General features: G+C 35.8%; 1 protein-coding gene across 14 annotated transcripts in view; it reads left to right on the forward strand.

The window, feature by feature from the left end:
• The window catches only part of LOC109680403 (uncharacterized), a 451,924-nt gene that overhangs the window by 411,371 nt on the left and 15,156 nt on the right, over positions 1-25,397 (forward strand). The window contains exon 4 of one of the 14 annotated variants that reach the window (XM_074053908.1): positions 18,258-18,645. The exons of the other annotated variants lie outside the window; for them this stretch is intronic. The gene's annotated coding sequence lies outside the window, so the exon portion shown is untranslated. The remainder of the gene's footprint in view (positions 1-18,257; positions 18,646-25,397) is intronic. 14 annotated transcript variants of the gene reach the window in all.

The following is a 25,397-nucleotide window of genomic DNA, read 5'->3' on the forward strand; positions in this document are numbered from 1 at the left end:
ACAAATTGATCCTTCTGTGAATTCATCTTTGATGCTGAATTTGGAATATTCTCAGCAGACTCCTGACTCCATTTCCATGTGAAAGATACAGAGTTCTTTTGGAAAAGCCAGATGCAGTTTCTTCTTAAATACAGTGCATCTGCCCACACTGTGGAACATAAGGTCCAGGTAGGAGGCCTGGTCTGCTAAGGACTGTGCCTGGAATCATTTACTGGTCCAGTCTCTATACCATGTGATGTATAACTTCTCCTGTCACACGGATCTAATGTGACAGGGCCTTGGTTCAAGAGCCAATGAAAAGAACTGTCAGTGGAAGGCAAGAATTGTCTAGATTGTCCTACCAGAATCCAGTGGGAGGAGGCACCACCACCTAATCTTTGGAAAATGACTTTCTGGTTTCCATCATTTTCTGAATCCCTGAGAATTCTTCTGATATGGAGACAGTGGAACTGAATCTCACTCCCCTGTCATATGTGAGCTCAGCTAGGTTGGAGTGAAGAACCCAAGTCACCATAGCAGGTAGAAGTAGTGTTTGTGACCAGTATCCCCAGTCTCAAGAGGATGAGGATGTTGGACCTTCCTGGAGCAGTAGTGAGAGACCTTGGCATTCTGAGCACAGTGCTAAATTCTGGGGCCTGAGTTGCCTGCAGTGCCTTGTAGCCCTCCATCCTATCTATTTTGTGTGTGGATCTGCAAAGATGAGCAGGACCCTGTCATCCTGTCCCGTACCTCTGAGTAACCAGACCCATCCTGGAGCCCTTAATTCTATCCCTAGATGATGTGCTGGTGAGAGGTAGTAGCTTCCCTTCAGCTGAAGCTGTGATCATTGGTGTTCACTGCTCCTTCCAAATTTCTCAGCGTAAAATTGATGGTCCTGAATTATGTGAAAATGTGGAAGCAGAGTCTTGAATAAACAACCTGATCCCAGACATGTGCTACTTAGGGTTCTAGTAAATCTCTAAATTTACAGAGAGCTCACATTGCACAACTCACTGCAATGGTGGTGCACTTGAGTTGAGTTTTGAATGGGAGGGTTGAGATTGGAAACTTATCAAAGGTTTGTGGACATAGTTGATGGTCTCTTTGGTCTGTGCCTAGACAGAATTTACAAAACTGAAATGAAGATTAAGGCAAAACATGAACTTAGGCTTTCAGTGGCAGGACTACCCCAACAACAGAGTGTGCAAGTGCTTCAAGGCAAGGCAAAGAAGGGCTGTGTTTTCAAGAGTAGTAAAGAGGGACGAAATGTAATAAAAAGAACCTAAGCAGTTGTGGGTAAAAGATGTGCCCAAATTAGCTCCTGGACCAGAGATCCTTAGCCTTGAGATTGTGTTTCTTGTGACAATGAAGGACGGGTTGATATAGTGGCTCAGGCTGAGGGTGAGTCAGAGACTGACTAGAAAGAGCAGAGAATTTCATTAATATTTAGTTAGCGTGTTTAGTTAGGGTTCTTTTTCAGCTGATCAAGTAAGATGTTGAATTTGAGGTGGAAAATGGAAGAATCAAAAGTGTGTCCTTCCCTTGTTGGGTGTCTAAGTATAATGGGAACATTAAGGAAGGTGGTATTGTGGTCTTAAACACTAGTGTTACCAAGATTATTTTGCTTGGGTAAGTTTTCAGTTGTTTGCATTTTCATTGACAGAATTTCTACTCACAATGTAATTTCTGACAATTGTGGAAGTTGTAATGGACCTTGGGAAAGTCAGAGACCTTTAGGATCTCTAGCTGAATGAATGGAGTTATTTTTTTGGGTGTGCTCTTCATCACAGGTTCTGGCACAGAATTACTAAAACTCTTAGAATATCTTGAACTATAGGAGCAACTTTGGTTTTTATCCTTTGCCCCTTTAAGTGGTTTCTGAATATATGCTAGAGAGGTGGTAAATGGTTCCATCCCAGATGAACAGTTACCTCAAACCATGATTCTACTGTGTTTAGTCTCCCAAGTAGTTAGGATGATGAGTACGAGGCACCAGGGTCCAACAAGTTTTCCTTCTGTATTGTGTATTTTAATTGTCTTTCAATTTGGAAATTGAAATAGCCATTTTTGGAAAGTTATTGCTTAGTTGGTTTGAAATAGGAAGAAAACACTAGGAAGAAAAGCAATAAAAATAATACAAACAATTGTACTTTTATATGTATAATTAACATTTGAACTTGTTTTGTTCATTCATTTTTTTGTTTATATCATTTTGTATAGTTTAGTTTTTTCCAGTGCTTGTGATAGAACCTATGGCCTTGCTCATGCTGACAAATTGACCTACCACCACGGTATTCATGTCTTTTCTCAAGGATTCACTTATCTTCATATCTCAATGTTTTTGGTGAAGTGCAAATATTTCATGAGCTCCCATCTCCAAAAATATCGAAAGCAAAAATACTGGATGTGTAGCTCAAGTGGTAGAGAATCTGCTTTGTAAACCTAAAGCCCTGAATTCAAACTTTATCCAACCAAAAAATTAAAAAGGAGAGAAATGCAGAACATGATGATAAATAATTCAATGTGTTTATCAGCCCATTGGATGCAACTGTTACAGAATTCATTAATCAACAGCCAATAATAACATTTTTTATGAGTACAATGAATTTTTCCCAAAGAATAATGTAACATATAGAACACAACAAAGTCTGATTTCCCTGAGAAGGTGTGTTGCCAGTGTGAAGTTGCATAGTACTTGAAGTCAGTTGAGCCACAGGTAAATGCTGGTGGGTGTTCTTTCCTTTTTAAAGATATAACTGTGGCTGTTAGGGGACCATTTTCTTTTCAGCGTTTTGACTTTGATGTGTCTACTTATTCTGGATTTACATTTCTCTATCAACACATGAAGAATATCAGTGAGGGTCAGAGTCAAAGATAACTACATTTTGGTAGTATCTTATACTGAGTTTTTGCATTTGACATTTTTTTAGTAGAAACTTCAAGGGACTGAATTGAGATTTTCTGTCTGAGAATTATAAGTATAGAAGCGTAGAGTTTTCTCACTAGGACATGGTAGTAAAAGGACACATGCATGCACACAAGATATCTAGATGCCTTGGTAGATGTGAATGAAGAGGGTCTGTACACACATTAGTGCAGTAGATGGATACAACCTTAATCCTTTCCCTACCTTTTCCATCTTGTCCATTAAACAGTGTTCTTCTATTTTTGACCATTTGGGATTAGAAAAGTATTAGACCTATTCCATACTGAAGCCTTCTGGGTGCTGTCTTTGAGTGAATTTCACACACTCAATTCCATGTGATATTGAATTACACTATTTTCACTTTTGTTACAGTGGTCATTGTTTTGGGGTCTGTTCTGTATGTCTTCTGCAGGATGTGAAACATAGTTTTGATTACCATTCATAATATGTCCTGTGGGTATTAAAAACAATTTCAGCACTCTGTCAATTAAAGACTTAAAGAAATGTCAGTGGAGATTGCATCAATTGCCAAGCCATTCAAGCATGATTATATTCTGGGACATAGTCTGTGGCAAGCCACACTTGCAACCAAAGAGAGAAAGATAAATGAAGTGTTTGTTAGCAAAAGGAATAAATGCACGTAAGTTGCTTCATTAGGATATAAACCGAATCAGTCTTGGAGACCTGAGTCATAGGTTGGCATCTGCTCATGGGTGGAGGTGACATTCCTGGCAGAATATCTTACTTGAAATACAGTAATTTTGAGTAATGTGCAAGATAACCTTAATTACAGAAATGAATGCAAAATAGGGACTTAAAATGAGGGGATGGAGAGGGTTAAGTGTATGAATATGTCAAAATTCTCTATATGCAAGTATCAATATAGAGTAATGAAATCTATTAAATTATTTAAAAAGGGAAGAGGGGAATACCTAAGTGTAATAGAGGGGCTGAATTTAATCAAAGTTCATTATATACCTATATGCAAGTATCACAATGAAATCCCTTTATACAGTCAATATACATTAATAAAAAATAAATCTATACATACATGTGAGGTGTGAAAAACATGGATTGTTTGAAGGACTTTGTGGTGGGATAATATTTAGAAAGTATTTGAGACAGTTCTTATTTTATTGAGAAAGAATAAAAACTCCTTTTGTCATGTTTTCCCATCTCTGAAGAAAGTCTTTGACAAGAGTAACTTCATCTTGATTTGGCAATTTTCACTTTACTAAAAAGGTCATCCAAATCTTGGACCTATTTGATCTCTACTGGAGAATGAAGTGGAAGAAAGTTCTGTTGTCTCAAATATGAGGCTTGACTCCCTGTGACCAACATACCAGCTTGTCTCTCACACTGCTCTGCCCCTCCTACATATATTCCCAAATTGAAGTTCAGTTTCAGCTTCACCAGAAGCCAGATATTTCACGCTCAACCTCTGTCCTCTCTGTGAGGTCCCACCCATTGATGTATTTGGAATTTTTCACACCTCTCCATCTGTAAAATGTCATTTACTCTTTCAAGACTCCTTGGACTCAGCTGTTTTGTGAAAATTCTAAAAACATTCCCACAGTTAAATGACATTTTCCACATAGATTTTATGGAGATGTAGGGACAATAACAGTATACTTAATTGTATGTCTTTTATCCATTCTAGATGGATAATGAGTGTCATGGTGCTTGTAGAAACTTATGTGTCACCTCCATCCACAAAATGTATTTGAGAAGAGGACCTGAATTTGAAAATAATATATGAAAAATTGAAAGGAAATAGTATGTAAATTTATGATGATGAGGGAAAGAAAAGAAGCAGGAAGATGTTAACATAGGCATTGAGATCACGCTATAGAAATACTTTCCACATATTGAGATCAGAATCCATTAGGTGGTGAGACTGTGCTTTGTTGTAACCCATTACATGAGTGTCAGCCACACTTTTACTATTCTAGTTCAAGCTAATAAGGGAAAGGAAGCAACAATGAATAGCCTGAGAAAATGAGGTCCTTGAGAGAACCAGCATCCAGCATGGTGCTAAAGTTGCCTTGAGATTCAAAAATGCACAAAGGTAGCAGACACATGGCTCCAGCTTCCTCATTATGTTATCCACATCTGGTCCAACACCAGATTTATTGCTCCTGTACTCCTTCTGTATGTATTTGACCACCCTTTTGTGGGTGTTTGGGTCCCATAGGGTGCCAGTCAGGCCCTCTCCTTGCTTTGCTTTGTGGCATGTTCTCATCATTTTCATAGGTTTGATGATTTTATATCTTTTTTGACAAATCTCACAGGTCCCCTTGAGCCCTCATTCTGTTCTATATCCAACATGCAAAGACCTTCCTTCCCACACCAAATACTATAAGATCCACCATTGACATGGCAATGGATCCTCTTTCTTCACATGATTCATTCTTAATGACATTATGTCACTTATGTACTTAATTGGACTCTGCCATTTTCTTGTACTGTAAAATCAAACTGAGTGGGAACTTCACCAGCTTTGTTCACTTTTGCAATTACTCATAGTTGAAATCAATATACACTTGAAAATATTAACTACAGAAAATCAAAACAGGTTTTGTCCAGGAGTGGGTTACAGTGGGAGGGAGAAATAAATTGTAGAGAATGAAAGGGAAGAATAAGGAGGATGTATTTTGTAATCATGTATAACAACAGAACAATAGAACCTGTTGACACTGTCCTAATAAGGGGAAATAATGGAGGGGTTGAATCTAATTAAGATATATTGTAAGCATATATGTAAATGACACAATGTTTCCCTGTCACACAACTCTTACATGCTAATAAAAATTGTGCACTTATATGGAAACAAATTTTAAGAAATTAGGAATTTATGTAAAGAATGGCAGGAAAAATAAAATCAGTGGAAATAAAGCAACTCTATTAAGTGAAATTGAATCAAAAGCTGATATAAACAATCTAAAAAGAGGTAAAATAATTATCACATCAACAGGGTTGTCTAATTCAAGGTTGAATTAGCAAAGGCTTGGAAAGAAAATAATTTTAAAATAAAATTTTCTCAGGGTTGAGTGTATATCAGTGTCAAATGCTTGCTTAATATACATAAGGCTCTGGGTTAAATCCCCAACATGACAAAAATAAAGCCAAATAAACTGGAACGATGGCTGAGCATCCAGTTCAGTGATGGAGTGCTTGCCTAGGATGCCCTAAGCCCTGAGTTTCATTCCTAGCAGTCCATAGCATGGATTTGAATATATTTACCTAGATATATTTACTTAAATAAATATAAGAATTGGAGTAAGCAGTATCTAAATGTATAACTTCATCCTAAACATGAAAGAATTAAAATATGCTGATGAAAAGCATAGGTAACCTTCAAGTGAATACCAAAGAATTTGTTTTATACATGGCAGATGATTGATGTTCAAAAAAAGAGCTGGTTACAGCATGGAGGTAGCTCAGTGGTTGCACAGTGCTTGCTTAGCATGTGCAAGGGCTGATGTTTCATCACCAAAAAAAAAAAAAGATGTTAATTATTAAGCCCACAGGCATGTAAGTTTAAAAACAGACCCAATCACATTAAATCAGAATACCAAGGGATACATGTACATCCATATTCATTGGAGCACTCTTTACAATAGCCACTGTCCATTGCTAAATGAGAAAAGAATACATATTTATATTCATATGCAGGTACATAGCTAGCAATGTACATGCAAATATATACAGAACATTTTTCAGGCAAAAAATTATAGCCCTGTTATTTGTGGCACCATGGATAGAACTGAAGAACACGGGGTTAAATGAGTCAGGCAGAGAATATAAGGGCCACATATTCTCTCGTGGGGAAGTCTCAGTAGTTGAATTTATAGAAAAGAATAGCACGGTGGTCTCTAGAGACTATGAAGGGAAGGAGGAAATGTAAAAGAAGGAGGTTAGATAACAGGCACCCAAATCCAGTTATCTAGAAGAAATGTGATTTTATATTCTGTAGCGCAGTAGGGTCAATAGAGCATAGAATTTAGAGTATGTTTTATAAATAATGAGAAAAGGGTGGTTGAAGTCTTACAAAATGAAACCAATAAATATTTAAGTAGAAGTTCTTTACCCTCACTCAATCACTACACATGGCATACATGTGTGAACTTACCACACTGTACCTCATAAACATATATATGTACATAATGATGTGTCAATTAAAAAAATTAAAAATGTGTGAAAAAATGGCAATACCATTAAGAATGTAGACAACTTTTGAAGTTATTTCCCCCCTTAATTTTTTAAATTAGGTAATATTCATTGTACGGGTGGAATGCATTGTGACAATTCCAAATAGGCTTATCTTGTATGTTGGTTAGATCACCCCACTATCTTGTTCCCAGACTCCCATCCCCACACTTAAAACTATTGCAAGACTTTTTTTGGTTCTACATATTATCTAAGGTTAAAATGTAATGAGAAAGGCAATACAATATAGCTAATTAATAATTATGAGCAATCCAAATTGGTACCTTGACGCATTCTTTCCAAATATGCCTAAAAATACAAAAAACTCTAAATGGAAAAAGAGAAATGTTATTGAAAACAATGTTCTTACTTTTAAAAGAATGCATCCAAAAACAAGAACAAAATACTGCTAGCCCACCATGCAAGAGCAAAAAACTCACGTGCACTGCTTACCATAAAGTTAATGTCTTAACAGTGTCGCAACTATTGCTGGGGGAGCGGCTCAGATGGTAGAGCACCTGAAGTCCTTGAGTTCGACTCTCAGTACTGCCAAAAAACAAAGACAAAGACAAAAACATCTGCTTGTAAATACTGTACAGTAGATTAACACTGACATTTCTTAGAACAATTCAGCCAATTTCATTGTTCTATTTTCATATGTGAACACAAATTAAATCTACCATACTTGCCTTCCTTCAGCCTTTCTTATGCACTCCCCCATCCTGCTGGTACCCACCTCCAGATAGGACCTTTTTACCTTCCTCAGCTTAATGTCTTTAAATGTATATTGACAGTTTTAAGGGATTTCACTTTGGCATTTCAGATATGTATTTATCATACTTTAATCAGATTAACCCAGCCCATTGTTTATTCTTTCTCTATTGCCTTGCTCACCTATTATTCAACAGTCTACAGTGCATTATGTTGTTATCTTCATACACAGGTACAAGGTTTCAGTTTTCATTTTCTAACATTCATTTTCATCTTCCTCTCAGAATCACTAATATATTCTTTCTGTATATTTACTTATGCATAAATATATATACACACACATGTACATATAAACAGATGTATATATATATAAGATCATCTATAGATTTATATGTACTCATCAAAGCTTGAATGGTTTCCCTTAAACGTTTTGATACAGGTTTTCATTATGCAGCCCAGGATAGCTTTGATCTTGCAGTCCTCCTTCTTAAGCCTTCTGAGTGTTTGAAATAAAGGTATGCCTCTGTCTCAAGTGGTACCACTTTAGGTATTCTTTTGGCCCTATAGTCTATTCAATTGTACTTTTGTATCAGCCAGTTCCTTTTCTGCCCTACTGAGTCTAACAGACATTTCTCATTTTAGCACATTAAATATTAATTATGAAATAAATCCACCAAGCAAACAAGAATAACAATCTCCCTGGTATTTTCTAAGTTGGAAGGGCTTTCAGGTCACCTGCAGTAAAGTTTCTCAGCTGTCATTCTCTGTGAAACTTTTCTGCTGAGGGCTCTTGAACTTACCTATATGGGGCCTCAGACAGGAAGATTTTTGCAGAAATCAACCCTATGTGATTGAGGATAGAATATAATTCTTCCCTAGACAAAGCATCAGGTAATAGCATAAGTCTGGTTTCCCAGAGAAAATTAGAACTACAATGTAACCACTGCTTCCTGTCCAGCCCATGGTTGCACACTGAGTGACAACAGCAGAAAAGACATTTACAGCTCCATATAGCTACTCTTTAGCTGTGTTTTCCTTGTTATTACTGCTGTGATTGCCACATTTCCCTGTTGGGCAGTGGTCTGGGAAGAAAAACATCCTGTTGATTCTCTTTTCCCTGATCATGAGGTTAGAAGTTAAGTCCATTCACATTTTATTACAATTTCTCCATAAATTCTCCTGACTTCCAAAGGAACATCACTGCTGACTTCTACCTGGCATTTAAAAAGTCCCTTAGGTTTCCAATGCATAACTTCTGCTTGGTGGAGGAGGCACATCTAATATATTCAGAAACTTGAACTTATATCTTTATGTCTGAAGGAATTGGTGGAGACCAGGTATGCTGTCAAACATCCTAGGCTGCACAGAATAGAGCCCACTGAGCAGGATGATCTGCTCCTGAATTTTATTAGGTACTACTGAGGTTGAGAAACTCAAAACAAAGTACAGTCTGCATTTTTCATAAATATATCTGTGCCCAGAAGGTCTTCTTCAAGAACTGATACTTCACTTCATTTTCAACAAAATTAGGGCAGATGTTTGCTACTTACCTCAATATGCCAATCCAAATCAATGTGACAGCAGTTTAAGTTTGAACTCAGTCTGATGGGTTTGAAATAGATTTTTGTTTCTTTCATTTACTATTACTGAGTTATGAAAAATATTCAAAAACCTCATCATTTTGATTTGATAATTATTTTATATCCCAAATTTAATGTAGTCATCACCATTTCAAAAGATATGTATAGATTATTATTTTTCTGTTCACACATGGGAAGATATTTTTGCTATAAGCTTAAAATTTTGTATCTAGTTAAATAAATAAAAATTACTTCTGAGAGCTTTTTTAGTCTTTGTTAAGGTGGCATGCCTATAGGTAGATTTTTATGTGATTTCTACGTGTTTCTCTAAATTCTAATGTTTGTTTTTATATGAAGATCTTTAATTCCACTGGTTTTTCATAACTGTGTGTGATAGGGAAACAATTTCATTTCCCTTCAGATAGGTAGTTGTATAGGTCATCTTTATTTAAAAATGCAGTTGTGTTTAGTGCTGGTAACTCACTCCTGTAATCCTAGATGCTCATGAAGCAGAGATCTGGAGGATCATGGCTCAAAGCCAGCCTGGGCAAATAGTCATGGGACCCTATCTCAGAGTTACTAACACGCACAAAAAACAGGGCAGGTGAAGTGGGTCAAGTGGCAGTGTACCTGCCTAGCAAGTGTAACATCCTGTGTTCAAACATTAGTACTGGCAAACAATATTTGAAATGGAGATAAAGTATCCCTAATTGAAAATCAAAAATCCAGGGTTTGGAGTATGACTCAAGCGGTAGAGTTGCTCATTTAGCAAACACAAGGCCCTGAACTCAACCCACAGCACCAACAAAAAACCTACAAAAATCCAAAATCCAAAATGCTCCAAATCTGGATGCCTTTAAGACAAAACTGATGCCACAAATGGAAATTTCTACTTTTGACCTCATGTGACAAGTCAAGTTAGGGTGCAGACACATTAAATATATGGTGGAAAACAACCTTCAGGGTATGGTTAAATGTTGTATATGAAACAAAAGTGAATATAGTTTTTAGACTTAGGTTCCTACCCCCAAGAAATTATGCCTATTCAAATGTATCAAAATATAAAAAAATCCAAAATGAAACAATTTGAGTGTCAAGAAGTATGGATAATCAACATCTACTATTTGTCACAACTAAATTTTCATGTAATATTATCACATGTATGTATACATGTGATACATGTATATCACATGTATGTATTAAATACATGCACTCTGTATGTATACATGTGATACATGTATATCACATGTATGTATTAAATAAATACATGCACTCTGATTTAATGCCTGTTACATAAACAAATAAGTATCTGTTGCTAGTCACCTCTTCTCCCCTCCAATTACCCCATCCCCCCTCCCCCGTTTCCAGGCTGAACGTGTTCTGCCCTTATTCTCTGATTTTGTAGAAGAGAAAATATAAAAAACAGTAATAAAGGTGTAGCTTTTTTCTAGTTTGACATAAAGATAACTGTACAGAGAGACTTCTAGTGGTGCTTCCATGCACATGTGTATTGCAACCCACATTGGTTCATCTTTACCAGACCTCTTCACTACTTCCTAGTCCCCTTCCCATAGTGGCCTCTGCCAGATTAAGATTTCTATGTTCACTCTTCTACAGTGATCACATCAACCACATTCAAGCTTTAGGTTGCCATCTCTTTCCCTGTTCCTGCCATGCACATACTGCTCTTAGTGTGTGACCCGTGTCTAATAATATTACTGCATTTGTTTTCAGACTCTTAATTCACATATGAAGGAGAACATGAGATTTTTGGCATTCTGAGCCTGCTAACTTTATTCAAGACGATGTTCTCCAGTTCCATCCACTTCTTTGAGAATGACAAATATTCATTCTTGTGACTGAATAAAATTCCATCATGTATGAATACCATATAGTCTTAATCCATTCATCTCTAGTGGGGCACCTTGGCTGTTACCATAGCTTGGCTATTGTGAATAGATGTGCAGTTAACATGGGTGTGCAGGTATTTTTGTAATAACCTCAGTCACATTCCTTTAAGTATATCCTTTGGAGTGGTATTGCTGGATCATATGGCAGATACATGTTTAGTTTTTTAAGAAGCCTCCCTATTGTTTTGCATAGTGGTTGTACTAGCTTACTTTCCCACCAGCTGTGTATAAGGGTTTCCTTTTTCCTTCATCCTCAGCAATATTTGTTGTTGCTGGTGTTTTTGATGATAGCTATTCTAACGGGAGTGAGGTGTAATCTTAGTGTGGTTTTGATTTGCATTTCATTTATAGGCAAGGATGGTGAACATTTTTTCATATATTTTTGGCCATTTGGACTTCTTCCTTGGAAAAAGTTCTATTTAGTTCAGTTTGCCAATTCTTTATTGGTTCCTTGATTTTTGGAGTTTAAGTTTTTGAGCTTCCTTTGTATTCTGATCAGTCCTTTGTCTGATATTTAGCTAGCAAATATTTCCTCCCACTCTGCAGGTGGTCTCTTCAATTTAGAAACCCTTTCTTTTGTTGTGCAGAAGCTTTTTAATTTCATGTAGATTCATTTGTCCATCCATTCTCTTTGTTACTTGTCCACTTGAGTTCTAGAGAATAAGTCAATACCTGTACCTATTCCTTCCAGAATATTCCCTTCTATTTTTGTACTAACTTCAAGGTTTTGGGTATGGTATTAAGGTCCTTAATACCCGTTGAGTTGATACTAGTACAGCATGATAGAGAAGGCTCTAGTTTCAGTTTTCTGCAGGTAGATAACCACTTTTCCCAGCAGTATTTGTTAGAGGCTGTTTTTCTCCATTGAATGTTTTTGGAGTCTTTGTCAAAATTAAAGCAGGCATATTTGTGTGGATTCATATCTGGGTTCTCTATTCTGTTCCACTGGTCTTCAGATCTGTTTTGTGCTGGTACCAGGCTGTTTTTATTTCTATGGCTCTGTAGTAGTGTCTGAAATCAGGTTTTGTGATACCTCCAGCATTGCTCTTAATCCTCTGTATTGCCTTGGCTATTTGTGGTGTTTTGTGTTTTCAAAAGAACTTTAGGGTAGATTGTTAAATCTTTGGTGAATGTCATGAAGATTTTGATGGGAATTACATTAAACATGCAGATTGCTTTGGGTAGTATAATCATTTTTATAATGCTGATTCTGCCAATCCATGAGCCCTGGAGATCTTTCCACCATCTGTAGTTTTCTTTGATATCTTTCTACAGTGGTTTGCAGTTCTCTTTGCAGAGGTAATATACAATCTGTGGTAAGTTTATTCTTAAGTATTTGACCTTTTTGGATGATAATATAAATGGAATTGTATACCTATATTCTTTCTCAATTTTGTCATAGTTGGTGTAGAGAAAGCCTTCTAATTTTGTAAGTGATTTTGTATCCTGCTACATTGCTGAAGCTGTTTAAGGTGTCCAGCATTTTTGGGTGGAGTTCTTTGAGTCTTTGAGGTATAGTATCATGTCATCTGCAAATAGGGATATTTTGTCTATTTCTTTACCTATTTGTATTGTATTTATTTCTTCTTGCCTTTTTGCTCTGGCTAGGAATTCCAGGACTATGTTGTATAGGAGTCGGAAGAGTGGACATCTTTGTTCAGAACTAATGGGAAATGGATTCAGATTTTTCCCCATTATGTATGATATTGGCTGTAGGTTTGTAATATATAGAATATATAATGTTGAGGTGCATTCATTCTATTCCTGGTTTTCTTAGACCTTTTATAATTAAGTGGTGTTGAATTTATTGGCTTTTTCTGCATCTATTGAGGTGATCAAGAGTTTCTGTCTTTGCTTCTGTTTATGTGCTACATTACATTTTTTGATTTGCAAATGTTGAACCTGCCTCTGCATCCCTGAGATGAAGCCAACTTGATCATGATGAATGATTATTCTGCTAATTCATGATATTTGATTTCCCATTATTTTATTGAGGACATTTACATACATCAATGTCCATTAAGGAGATTGGCCTGTAGATCCTTTTGATCTATTGTTGCTTTTATTGTTATGAAGTGTCTTTCTTTGTCTTGTTTGACCAATATAATTTTGGAGTCTACTTTACCTGATGTAAATATTGCTACTCTTGCCTACCTTGGGGGACCATGGGTTTCATAAATCTTCCAGCCTTTCAGCATTAGACAGTGTTTATTTCTTTCAATTAGATGTGTCTCTTATAAACAACAGATTGTCAGATATATCTTCTTAATCCAGTTACCCAAATGGTGACTTGAAGGAGGAGTTGATTCCATTGACATTCAGTGTTAACATTGATTGGGATTTGGTGCTTCTTGTCATTTAATTGTTTTTATTGAATACATGCTACTCTCCCATTTCTTGCCATGTCCTGTGATTTAAAGTTCCTGTCCTATCTTGGTTTTGTTTGGTTTCTTCTATTGTTTGCAGAATTCCCTGTAGTGGTGCCTTGGTGGTCATATTGTGGTTTTGTTTCTGTTTATTGTGGAAGATTTTTATTGATTGTAAATTTTGAATGATAGTTTTCTGGGTAGAGTATTCTAGTGCTGAAAGTATTTCATTCAGTTCCTGAAAGACCTCACTCCGTGCCCTTCTTGCTTTTAAGGATTCTGTTAAGAAATCTGCTGTTATTTTGATGGTTTACCTTTATACTTTGTTTTTCTGTCTTACAGCCTTCGATATTCTTTCTCTGCACTCTGTGCTTATTTTAATAACAATTTGCATGGGGAGGTTCTAATTTGTTCATGTCTATTTGGTGTTCTGGAGGCTTCTTGTACCTGAATGGGCAAGGTTTTCTTGAAATTTGGGAATTTTTAAAAATTTTATTAATGTATCACTTATCCCTTCAGCTTGCAGCTTTTCTCCACATTCAATGCCCATGATTTTCATGTTTGGCCTTTTGATGGCATTGCTGATTCCTTACATATTTCTTTCACAGCTTTTGGTTTGTTTGACTAAGGTTTCTTCTGATGTTTCTTTAATTTCCTTTTATCTTTGGACTCTGAGATTCTGTCTTCCACTTGTCCTTGCTTCTGTTTATATGGTATGTTACACTTATGAATTTACATATGTTGAGCCATCTTTGTGTCAGTAGAATAAAACTGACTTTGTTGTCGTGTATGATGTTTAGTAATGTTGTTGAATTCTGTTTGCCAGTATTTCATTGAGAATCTTTGCATCTATATTCATTAAAGACATTGGTCTATAATTCACTTTTCTGTTTATGTCTTTATTTTGGAATGAGTGTAAAACTGTCTCCATAGAATGAATTTTGTAGTGTTCCTTCTCTTTACAGTTCCTGGAAAAGTTTGATGAGTATTGGTGTCAGTTATTCTGTAAACATTTGGTAAAATTCAGCCGTGAATCTATTAGGTTCTGGATCCTTCTGAGTAGGGAGATCCCTTATTACTTAGGTGATAATGTATTTTGGATCAATTTTGATTCGCTATATGCATCTAGGAATTTATCCAGTTCATTTAGATTTTCCAGTTTACTCAAATATAAATTTTCAAATTATTCTGTTACGATTCTCTGGATTCATTGGTGTTTGTTTGCCCATTTGCATCTCTGATTGTATTATCTTGTATCTTCACGTTCGTCAGTTTTGTTACTCTGGATAAAAGTTTGCCAATCTTGTTCAACTTTTCAAAGAACCAACTTTTTGTTTCATTAGCTCTTTGATATATGTCAGTGGAAATACTTTCAGTTGGTCTTTTACTGTAATGTTGGCTATAGGTATGCTGTACACCGCCTTTATTACATTGAGGAATGTTCCTTGCCTTCCTTGTTCCTTCAGTGCTTTTATTCCACAGGTGGACACATTGAACAAAAACTTCAGTATTAACTGTGAAACTAGGACTGTAAATTTGGTAAAGTGGTGTGGAGGGGTACTAGAGGAAGGGGAAATGTGAAGGAAGGAGATTAAGGTGACAGTATATAGAAGATGGACTTTATATTACCATATCTAACAGTACTAAGAAACCTCTTGCAATTGCTTTAAGTGGGGTGGGGAGGAGGTTGATAGGTTGAGATGATGGGGCAATGTAATTCTAATTGTTACTATGAATACCCCCTTGTATAATGAGTATATCCAAATAAAAAATTTTTTTAAAATAGGAAGCAATGCTAATTTTTTTCAGAGGATTTTCTGCATTTATTGAGATGATCATGTGGTTTTCACCTTTACTTTTGTTTATATGCTATAGTACATTTATTGGTTTGTGTATTTTGCACTATCCTTGCATTCCTGGAGCAAAATGAGTGGTCATATTGTGTGAACTTTTTGATGTTTTGTTGAATTTATTTACCCAGATTTTGTAGAGAATTTTTTCATCAATAATCATTAAAGATAATTGTCTTCGTTTTTCCTTTTTTTGTTGTGTTTGCATCATTGTGATTTGAAGTAAGTGTAGTACTGGCTTCATAGAATGAGTTTTGTACTCTGCCTTCCATTTCTACTTCCTGAAAAAGTTTAAGGAGGACTGGTATTAGATCTTAAAGTTCTGTTAGAATTCGGTTACAATTTAATCAGGTTCTGGGGTATTCTTTGTTGGGAGAATAGTGGTGCTTCAATTCATTACTTGTAATAGATTTTAAGTGGCTAATATATTCTTAGTTTAGTTTTGGGTGGTAAATGGATCTATAAATTTATCCAGTTGTCCTAGAATTTCCCAAGGAATATCTACTATTGGACCGCTAGTTGCTCATCATGGTTTTAAGGGTATGTGCTTTTGGGTTTTACTCTTATTTGACCCAGAGAGACTACATATACTTGGGTCTGTTAATGAATGTGTTCATTTTTGCCACTAACCACTTCTACTATAAAGACATACATAAACTATAAAATGCTATGAAACACTTGTAAAATGGGAATTTTATTTGTCATGGTCAAAGTTAACTAAGATTTGTTGATTTATTCATTACATGTTAAGAAAGAGGTTCATTATCAAATATTGTACTGTCATGAAACTCTTGTTTAGTTTTCTCTGTTAAAATGAATCTCCTTTTAGATCATTGGCTTGCTCTTATTATGCAACAATTAAATATTTTTCTTTAAAAAATAAAATTTACCCAACCATGTTTCAACTAGTCAGGAAGAAATTGAGTTTTCGGTGAGGTGAGTTGTGAGGTGAATGAATGCATTTTTTTTCTTGAATTTGTAACATCTACCATATTTGCACTAGTTTTCATATTTATTATAAGGGCAGATGGACAAACATAATAATGTTCTCTATCAATCTATGTATCTACCTAGCTTTCTGTATCTATATATCTATGTATATGAATGGGTATCTAAGATCATATGAGTATTTATGTGGTCATGTACCTTTTAGGTCTCGTTTCCACAAATGAGATAAAACATGTTACTTTTTTCCTTCTGAGCCTGGATTACTTCACTTACCATGAATTTCCCCAATTACCTGCCAACAACATAATTTCATTTTCCTTTATGCTTGAATAATACTCCATTAGGTATATATATATATACCACATTTTCTTAATGCATTCATCAGTCATCGATATTTGGGTTGCTTCCAAAACTTTGCTATTGTGAATAGTGCTGCAATAAACGTGGGCGTGCAAGTCATACCCTGACTTACATTGCTTTAGGTTTCTGCCCTTGAGTAATACTGCTAGATTGTAAAGTAGGTCTGTTTTTCATTTTTTGGTGAATCTCCATACTGCTTTTCATAGCAGCCTGAGAAAAAAAGATATCAAGAGATCTTTGAAAACACTCTTTGAAATAGAGGATGTAAAAGTTGTCATTAGTATGGGCTAAAAAATGCTCTGTTGAGCACAAGACTGGAACCCTCAGAACACGAAATTACTATATTTTGATCTTATGTTCCTTTTATTTAATTAGCAGTTTGTAAGAATTCTGTTTCCTCATATCAAAGTAAATGTCAGTTGTTACTTTCTCAAAGTTCTCTTAAAAATAAATAAGTGGACTTATGCATATAATTCTATTTATATCTGAGGTGAATATCAGTATTGTGGTTCAAGACCAGTCCAGGGAAAACATTCTTAAGTCCCCATCACAAACAATGGTTGGATGGAATGGAATACACTAGTCATCATAACTATGTTACACAAAAAGGATTATGGTGCTACAGGCCACTTTAGGCTCCAGTTGAATCATATTTCATAAGTAAACAATGCAAAATGGGCCTTTGGAGTGTCTGAGTTGGTAGAAAACCTACATAGTAAGTGTGAGACCATAAGTTCAGCCCTCCAGTGCTGCCAATAATCAGTCACAGGTTGGAATATCAGAAATTGCCAATGTGCAAAGTGTACATCATAAGTGTTTCTTCCCAGTTGCCTTATATCACACTGAGTTAGGTTTCTTTATTGATACAGAAGGTCATAGTCACATGTCACACTCCTCCTAAGGAAAAAAAACAAACTTGGGTGCTAAGACTCTTTATGTAATTTTTAGCTAGACAAGATTCTGACAGCACAACTTGGCATAGTGAGTCCATCATTCCTGCAAGCATCAGTATTTCAACTGCTCCTCTTCATTATGTAGGTTTTAACAGACAGTAGTGTGCATAATTGATCATTGGCTTTTCCTCTTACCACAAGGATTATATTTTCTTATTCAGCTGGGTGTCCACAGTCCAATGTAAAATCTGATTATCAAATAGGTAACTGCAAGTGAAGTCTAAGTGTAAGGATGTTTTTAAATGAGAGATAGATTCATTTGATCTTAGAATGTGGACCTTAAATAGGATGAGATGTATGCCTACATTAAATGTTTAATAACTTTGGGAGATATTCATTTTGCATACTTTAAATATATGCATTTTGGAATGTAAGGTTGTGTTTTAGTGTAAGAGGTTATACTCATGGGTGATTTGTTCACCTGTTTTTTTACTGTATTATTGAATCATCTTTTTGGTTCCACAGGAAAACTTCCCATGGAACTGTGGCTCCCTCTTTTGCTCTAAATTAAACATTCATTTTTCTAAAAGAGATCATATCCATTAATGTGGCAGTGGATGTACAACACCAATATAATCAGTAGATATCATCCAGGTCACAGATCATTTCAATCATCATGATCAAAGAATTTAAAGGAAGCTCAAAAATCTACTCACAAAGTATCAGCAATCCAATGAAAAAATGCACAAATAAACTGAATGGAAATGTTCAAATGAGGAAGTCCAAAGAACAGAAAATCATGAAGAAATCCTCAATGTCCATGGTCATCATGGAAATGCAAATCAAAACCACATTAAGATACCACCACACTCCTGTATGAGAGTCTACCTTCAAAGACACACAACAAATGTTGGTGGGTGTGCAGTGAAAATGGAATGCTCGTAACACTGCTGCTGGGGATGTAAACTAGTACAAGCACTATGGAAAATGATATGAAGTCTCCTCAAAAAATAAACAATGAACTAACATATGATCCAGTAATACCACTCGTAGGTATATATCTAAAAGGATGTAAGTCAAGATTCTATAAAAGCACTACAATGCCCATATTTATTTCAGCATTATTCACAATAGGCAAGCAGTGGAAACAGCCTAGATGCCCTAGAACTGATTAATGAGTTGAGAAAATATGATAGATAGATGATATATAATTGAATTTTACCCATTTGTAAAACAGAATGCATTTTTTTCTTATGCAGGTAAATGATGGAACTGAGAAATATCATGTTAAGTGAAGTTAGCCAGATCCAGAAAGACAAATGTTGCATGGTTACATTCATATGTGGAATATAGATCATAAATATTAGAGGAGAGGAGTCTAAGGGAGGAAGAAAAGGAGAAGTGAATGAAGAAGAGAGTGGATAATGCTGAAATGCATTACAACTCTATAGTAATAAGACATATGAAACTCATTTAAAATTGTTGGACTCTAGAGTATTTGGGAAAATAGAAGGGAAAAGTAAAAGTGGGGTTAAACTGATTAAAGCACAATATATTTTCAAGTAAAATACCCAGGAAAAATCCACTGTAAAATGAACACACACTTAAATGTTGAAGAACAATAATCTAAAACAGCTCATGTTAAGGGGAAGGTACAACTGGGAGGAGAACAGTAAATGAAAAAGATAAAAGTGAGTGAAAATGGTATGTGTATTTTCAATACATTTATGAATATGGAACATTTAAAGCTGTTGAAGTCAAAGAGGAGGGATGGGAAATAGTGACAAAAATGGAGCGAATTAACAAAACTGATACATTGTATGACTGTGGAAATAGCACACAAAGGCACTGTACAACTCATATACTAATAAAATAAATCAAGTTAAAAGGAAAAAATCGCTAGTACCAATGCCACTTAAATTATTACACAATTTTGAAACTGGGAAATACTATGAAACTGGTCAGACAAAGTCAATATTAGAACAATTACCAAGATTAACATAGATGTGAAAATTATCAATAAAATATTTGCAAACCAAATTCAAGAATACATTACAATTGTCCTAAACTATGATGAAGTTGGTTCATTCCAGGAATGTAAGGATGGTTCAACCTATGTAAACAATAGATATGAAACATCACATCCATTGAGAGAATCAACCATCCCTCTATGATAAAAAACCACAGCAATGTGGTTGGACTTGGGTCACATAATAAGGTGAAAGCACACAAGGGTGGTATGGGGATAGGTAAGAAACCCAAAATATGATAGTGTTTGATGTCCTCACTGCAAAGGAACTAATACAGAAATTTTAAAGCAATAGAAGTCAATCAGGAACTAGAAAAAAGGATAGTTAGAGATGAATCAACTTAGAATGTAACACATTTGTACATGGAAGCAATGCTAGGGAATCTCTGTATAACTATCCTTAAGTAGCAAAAATGCTTTGTCTTATTGTTTATAGTCTCTTCCACAAAATTAGAGATAAGGGCAGAAAAGATTCTGCCTGGAAGTGAGGGGGAGAGGGAAGAGCTGAGGGTAGAATGGAGAAATGACCCATTTTATGCACATATGAATAAATGAATGAATGAATAAAAAAGAATATATAGTTAAGAATACATATAATAAGCTTAGATCCAACATCACCCAAAATTGACAAAAACAAACCATTCCCTTTAAATTCAGGAATGAGTCAAATGTATCCACTCTTTATTCAATGAACTGCTAGAAAACTTAGGCAAAAAAGAAAGGAATAGAAAGAAATAAAAGGAATACAGACTTAACAGGAAGAGCTCAAATTATCCCTGTTTATAAGATCCTATACTTTATAGTCCATAGATACCTCATCAGAAAACTCTTAGATCTAATAAGCATTTTCAGTAAAGTAACAAGGCACAAAATCAATGTAAAAATCAGGACCTGTTTTTATATGCCAGTAATGAAGAGGCTGAGCTGAGAAAGAAATCAGGAAGACCATCACATTCCCAGTTACCTATTAAGCATGTGGGAATAAACCTAACAAAGGGGATAAGAGACCTCTACAATGAATACTGGAAAACATTGAAGAAATAAATTGAAAACAAAAGGACATGAAAAGACATCCCATGTTCATGGGTCAGCAGAATTTATATGGTGAGAATGGCAATATAAATAAAAGTAATCTACATATTCAATGTAATGACCATCAAAATCCCAATGTCATTCTTCACAGAAACAAGAAAATCAACCCTACAACTTACATGGAATCATACCCCAAGTAACCAAATGTAAACCTCAGCCAAAAGAGCAATGCTTCAGATATCACAGCACCTCACATCAAGTTAGAAAACAAAGCTGTAGTAACAAAAACACTATGGTGCTGGCACAAGAAGAGATAAAATGATGAATGGGATAGAATGGACAAATCAGAAAAAAGCCCACACAGATACAACCATCTGATTTTGACGAAGGAGCCAGAAAATATGTTGAAGAAAATAGAGTTTCTTCAACGGAGTATGTTGAGAAACCTGCATATCCAGTTGTTCCATTATGTCTCTCCCCCATAAGCACAATTGTAGTCCTGTAATTATGAAAGGTTGAAAGTCCCTGAATTGTCTTCTTTATTCTCCCATTGGAGTATCTCTGCACTAATTTTGGCTAATTGAGGTTCTCCTACTCCTTGTACTGTGATTCCTCTTTTTCTTTCCCCAATGCTTAGGCCGTAATGATTGAGGGATAACATTCTGATCTCCTCCTGTGTCTATAAGACCTCAAAAAGCTATTCCCTTAATATAGATAGTAGCTAAGGGCCTTTGACCTAAAATGGGTTGAGTCCAATATATTTCAGGAGAGGTTTCAGATGGTAATGGCAAAAATATTGCAATCTTGGCATCTTTCTCTTATCCTAACCATTGCCTAGAGCTAGAAACTTAGACTAATGTTGGAGACTTGGATTGCAGCATAGTACAATAAGAATGCACAGTTAGTCCTTGAAGAAGATACCTTTCATTCCCCATGATTATTCCTATTAATTCTCTTTCAGAGTTATAGAAATGACATGTTACTGGGACTGGTGCATTACCCGGAGAAATTGTTAATGCTTCTAAGACCAGGAAATTAAATCCTGAACTCCAGGAGTTTTCCCACTGGACACAGGAAATTGTTCTTTCTTGGGGTGGGGCTGAAGGTTGCCCCTTGTTCCGTTTAACGGTCTCCCATCAGCATGATATTTAGATTTACAGTCTTTAGTCCAATGAAAGCCTTTATTGCATCGTGGGCACATTTTAGAATGTTTTCCTCCAGGTGGGATATGCTTCGGGCCCTGGTAACTTTTGTCCTTGGGCAGTCCTTTTTCCAATGGCCTTCTTGTCCACATCCAAAGCATGTAGTGTGCGAAAGAGTAGGGCTCCCTTTTGTTAGGGAAGCTGCAAGAATGATGGCCGTGTAGGTTTGGGTGCCAATATCCTGGGTAGCAGAAACCCAAGTAGAAAGATCTCCATTGTTTACTGGTCCAATAGCTTATTTGCATTCTTTGGTAGTCCCCTCATGTAATATGGTGAACCAAGAACCTTTGTGCATCTGCATGTTGAATTTTGTGACTGATAGCACATTTTACTCTAAACCAGTGCTTATTCTCTGTGAGATGAATCTTTTGTAAGCAGCATATGGTTGGGTCTTTTTTTTTCTGATTTGCTATTCTATATCTTTTGACATTGAGGCCATTAGTACTTAGTGTTATTATTGAGTGGTGTATAGTGTTGTAATCACTTTGATTCCCCTGCTCTCTGTATAGCTATCCCTAGGTCAACTAACAAAAATGTTTTGTCTTCCTTATTATGCTTATGTAATTTCTTCAACAAAATTAGTGATAAAGGCAGAACAGGACCTGCCTGGAACTGAGCGGGGGAAGGGGGAAAATAACCATATCTATTGATATATTTTTAAATTATCTTATAGTCATTATAAAGGAGAAATTCATTGTGACAATTCAGAATAAAACTCCATTGCATGTATTAAAATGGTTTTATTAATTTCCATTCCCACAAACAGTGTATGAGTTCTTGTTTCCCTGCATCCTCACCAGTATTTGCTGCTGTTTTTGTTCATGATGATGACCACTCCATCTGGGCTGAGATGAAACCTTAGTGCAATTTTGAGTTCAATTCCTTTAATCACTGGGGAAGTAGAGCCCTTCTTCCTAATTTTTGTGGTCATTTGTACCTCTTTCTTTGAAAATTCCCATTCAATTCTTGTGACCATTTCTTCATTGGAATGCTGCTTCTTTGATTGTTGTGTTATTTTGAGTATCCTGTAGATTTTGGATATTACTTCCTTATTTGATGAGTGGCTCACAAAGTTTTTTTTCCATTCTGTGAGCAGACTCTTGAGTCCAGTGACATTTTCTTTTGTTGTGCAGAAGCTTTCTCATTTGATCCAGTCCCGTTTCTGCATTATTTCTTTAAGTTGCTTAGCGATTGTAGTTTTATTTAGGAAGTTGTTGCACATGCCTATATTCCAGTGTATTTGCTACTACTTCTATGGCTGTTTCAAAGTTTCAGGACTTGTATTGATCCATTTTGAGTTGATATTTGTGCAGAGTGAGAGACAGGGATCCCAGTTCAGTCTGCTATATGTATATATCCAGTTTTCCCAGCCACATTTGTCAGGGGGATTCTATATTCTTCATCATGTGCTTTGAACTAAAAAATCAGTTGACTATAGGTACATGGATTTGTGCCTGGTTCTTCTGTTCCATTGTCTGGATCTTCTATTCTACTCCTGTCTCTTTTCCTGCCAATATCATGGTGCTTTTATTTTTATAACTCTGTAGTATACTTTGGAGCCAAGTATTGGTATGCCTCCAAAATTGGACTTTTTGTTCAGAATGGCTTTGGTCAATTGAGGTCTTGTGTTTTTATGGATTTTATGATTGAATTTTCTATCATTGCAATGAATCTCATTGGAATTTTGATAGGGATAGAATAGAACACTATAGATTTTGATAGTATAGTCATTTTCATAATATTGATAAAACCAGTCCATGGGCATGGTTGTTATTTTCAACTTCAGATGTATTATTTGATTCCTCTCTTCAGGAATTTTAGTTTTCATTGAAAAGGTCTTCAGTTTCCTTCATTAAGTCTATCCCTAGGTATTTTATTTTACTGAAGCTTTTGTAAATGGAGGTGTTTCCCTGATTTCCATCTCAGTCTATTCATTGTTTTGTTACAGAAAGGCTACTGATTTCTGTATATGAATTTTGTATCCTGCTACCTTGCCAAAAGAGATTATAATGTCTAAGAATTTCTTGGTAGAGTTTCTAGGGTCTTTTAAGTATACCATCATATCATCTGCAAATAAGGAGATCTGGACTGCTTCTTTCCACATTTCTGTCACTTTTATGTCTTATTTTTGTGTTAATGCTCCATCTAGGAATGCCAAAATCATATTGAATAAGATCAAGGAAAGTGGAATGGTTTCAGTTGTTCTCCATCTAGTATGATGTTGGCTATAGGTTTGTCATATATAGCCTTTAATATGATGAGGAACATTCCTTCTAAATCAAGTCTGTTTAGAGCTCTGTGATCAATGGGTGCCGAATTTTCTCAAAGTCCTTTTCCGAATCTATTGGGATGATCATGCAATTTTCCCCATTTTCTGTTTACCTGTGGTTTAATATTCTCTGTTGTTTCCTTTGTTTTTGAGATCTACTTTTATTCTTTTGTAATCTGATATTATATAGGGTTTTATTTCAATTTTCTTAAGTTTATAAATGCTTGCTTTGTGCCCTAAAATATGATCTGTTTTGGGGAAACTTCCATGGGCTTGTGGAAAATGTGTCTTGCTTGGGGGTTACATGAAACACTGTAGATGTCTTTTGTCATTTGGTCTGTAAGTTCTGAAGTTTCTTGATCTTTTTCCTGGATGACCTATCTATTGGTGACAATGGATTATTGAAGTCTTTCTCTCTTCCCCTACTTTGGTCTATTTAAGGTTTAAAAAATTTTTTTTTATTATTTATTTATTCACGTGTGTGTACTATTTGGGTCATTTCTTCTCTCTAAGGTTTTAAGTCCATAAAAATTTACTTAATGTAGTTGAGTGCCCCAGTGTTTAGCACATATGTGCTAAGAATTTTTATTTTATTTTTAATTTTATTTTATATTAACATGAGGTGAACTTCTTTCTTTCTTCTGACTGATTTTAGTCTGAAGTCTACTTTGTCAGATGTAAGTATAGTTTCTCCTGCATATTTCTTTTAGTCCATTTGCTTAGGGGTCCTTTTTCCATGCTTTTACTCTAAACTAGCCCTCCCAGGTCTCATTTTGCCTTCTTCCATGGGACCTCTGTGGACTACCATTGGGTGCCAGTAGATCTTATGTGGTGGGTGCCTCTTCTTCACTGACTTTTGCAGCCAACACCAGGGAGCATGCAGGATCCATGGAGTCAAGCCTGGTTCAAGGACAGTCATGTGAACTCACAGCAATGTTGAGAGGATTCCAGAGAAGTTCACAGCAGGCTCTAGAGAGGGTCTTTGGTCAACAGCCTATGACATGTGTGGCTCCATTTCTGCTTGCTGGATCCTAGCAGCTATCCTCAGCAGTTTCATGTTGGGCACCTTTTTTGTTTGGTCACTGGTCATCTCCAAGTAGCTCTTCCTATCTGTATTCTTTATCCATGCAAAA

Source organism: Castor canadensis, chromosome 14, assembly GCF_047511655.1.
Source record: "Castor canadensis chromosome 14, mCasCan1.hap1v2, whole genome shotgun sequence".
Classification (NCBI taxonomy): Eukaryota; Metazoa; Chordata; class Mammalia; order Rodentia; family Castoridae; genus Castor; species Castor canadensis.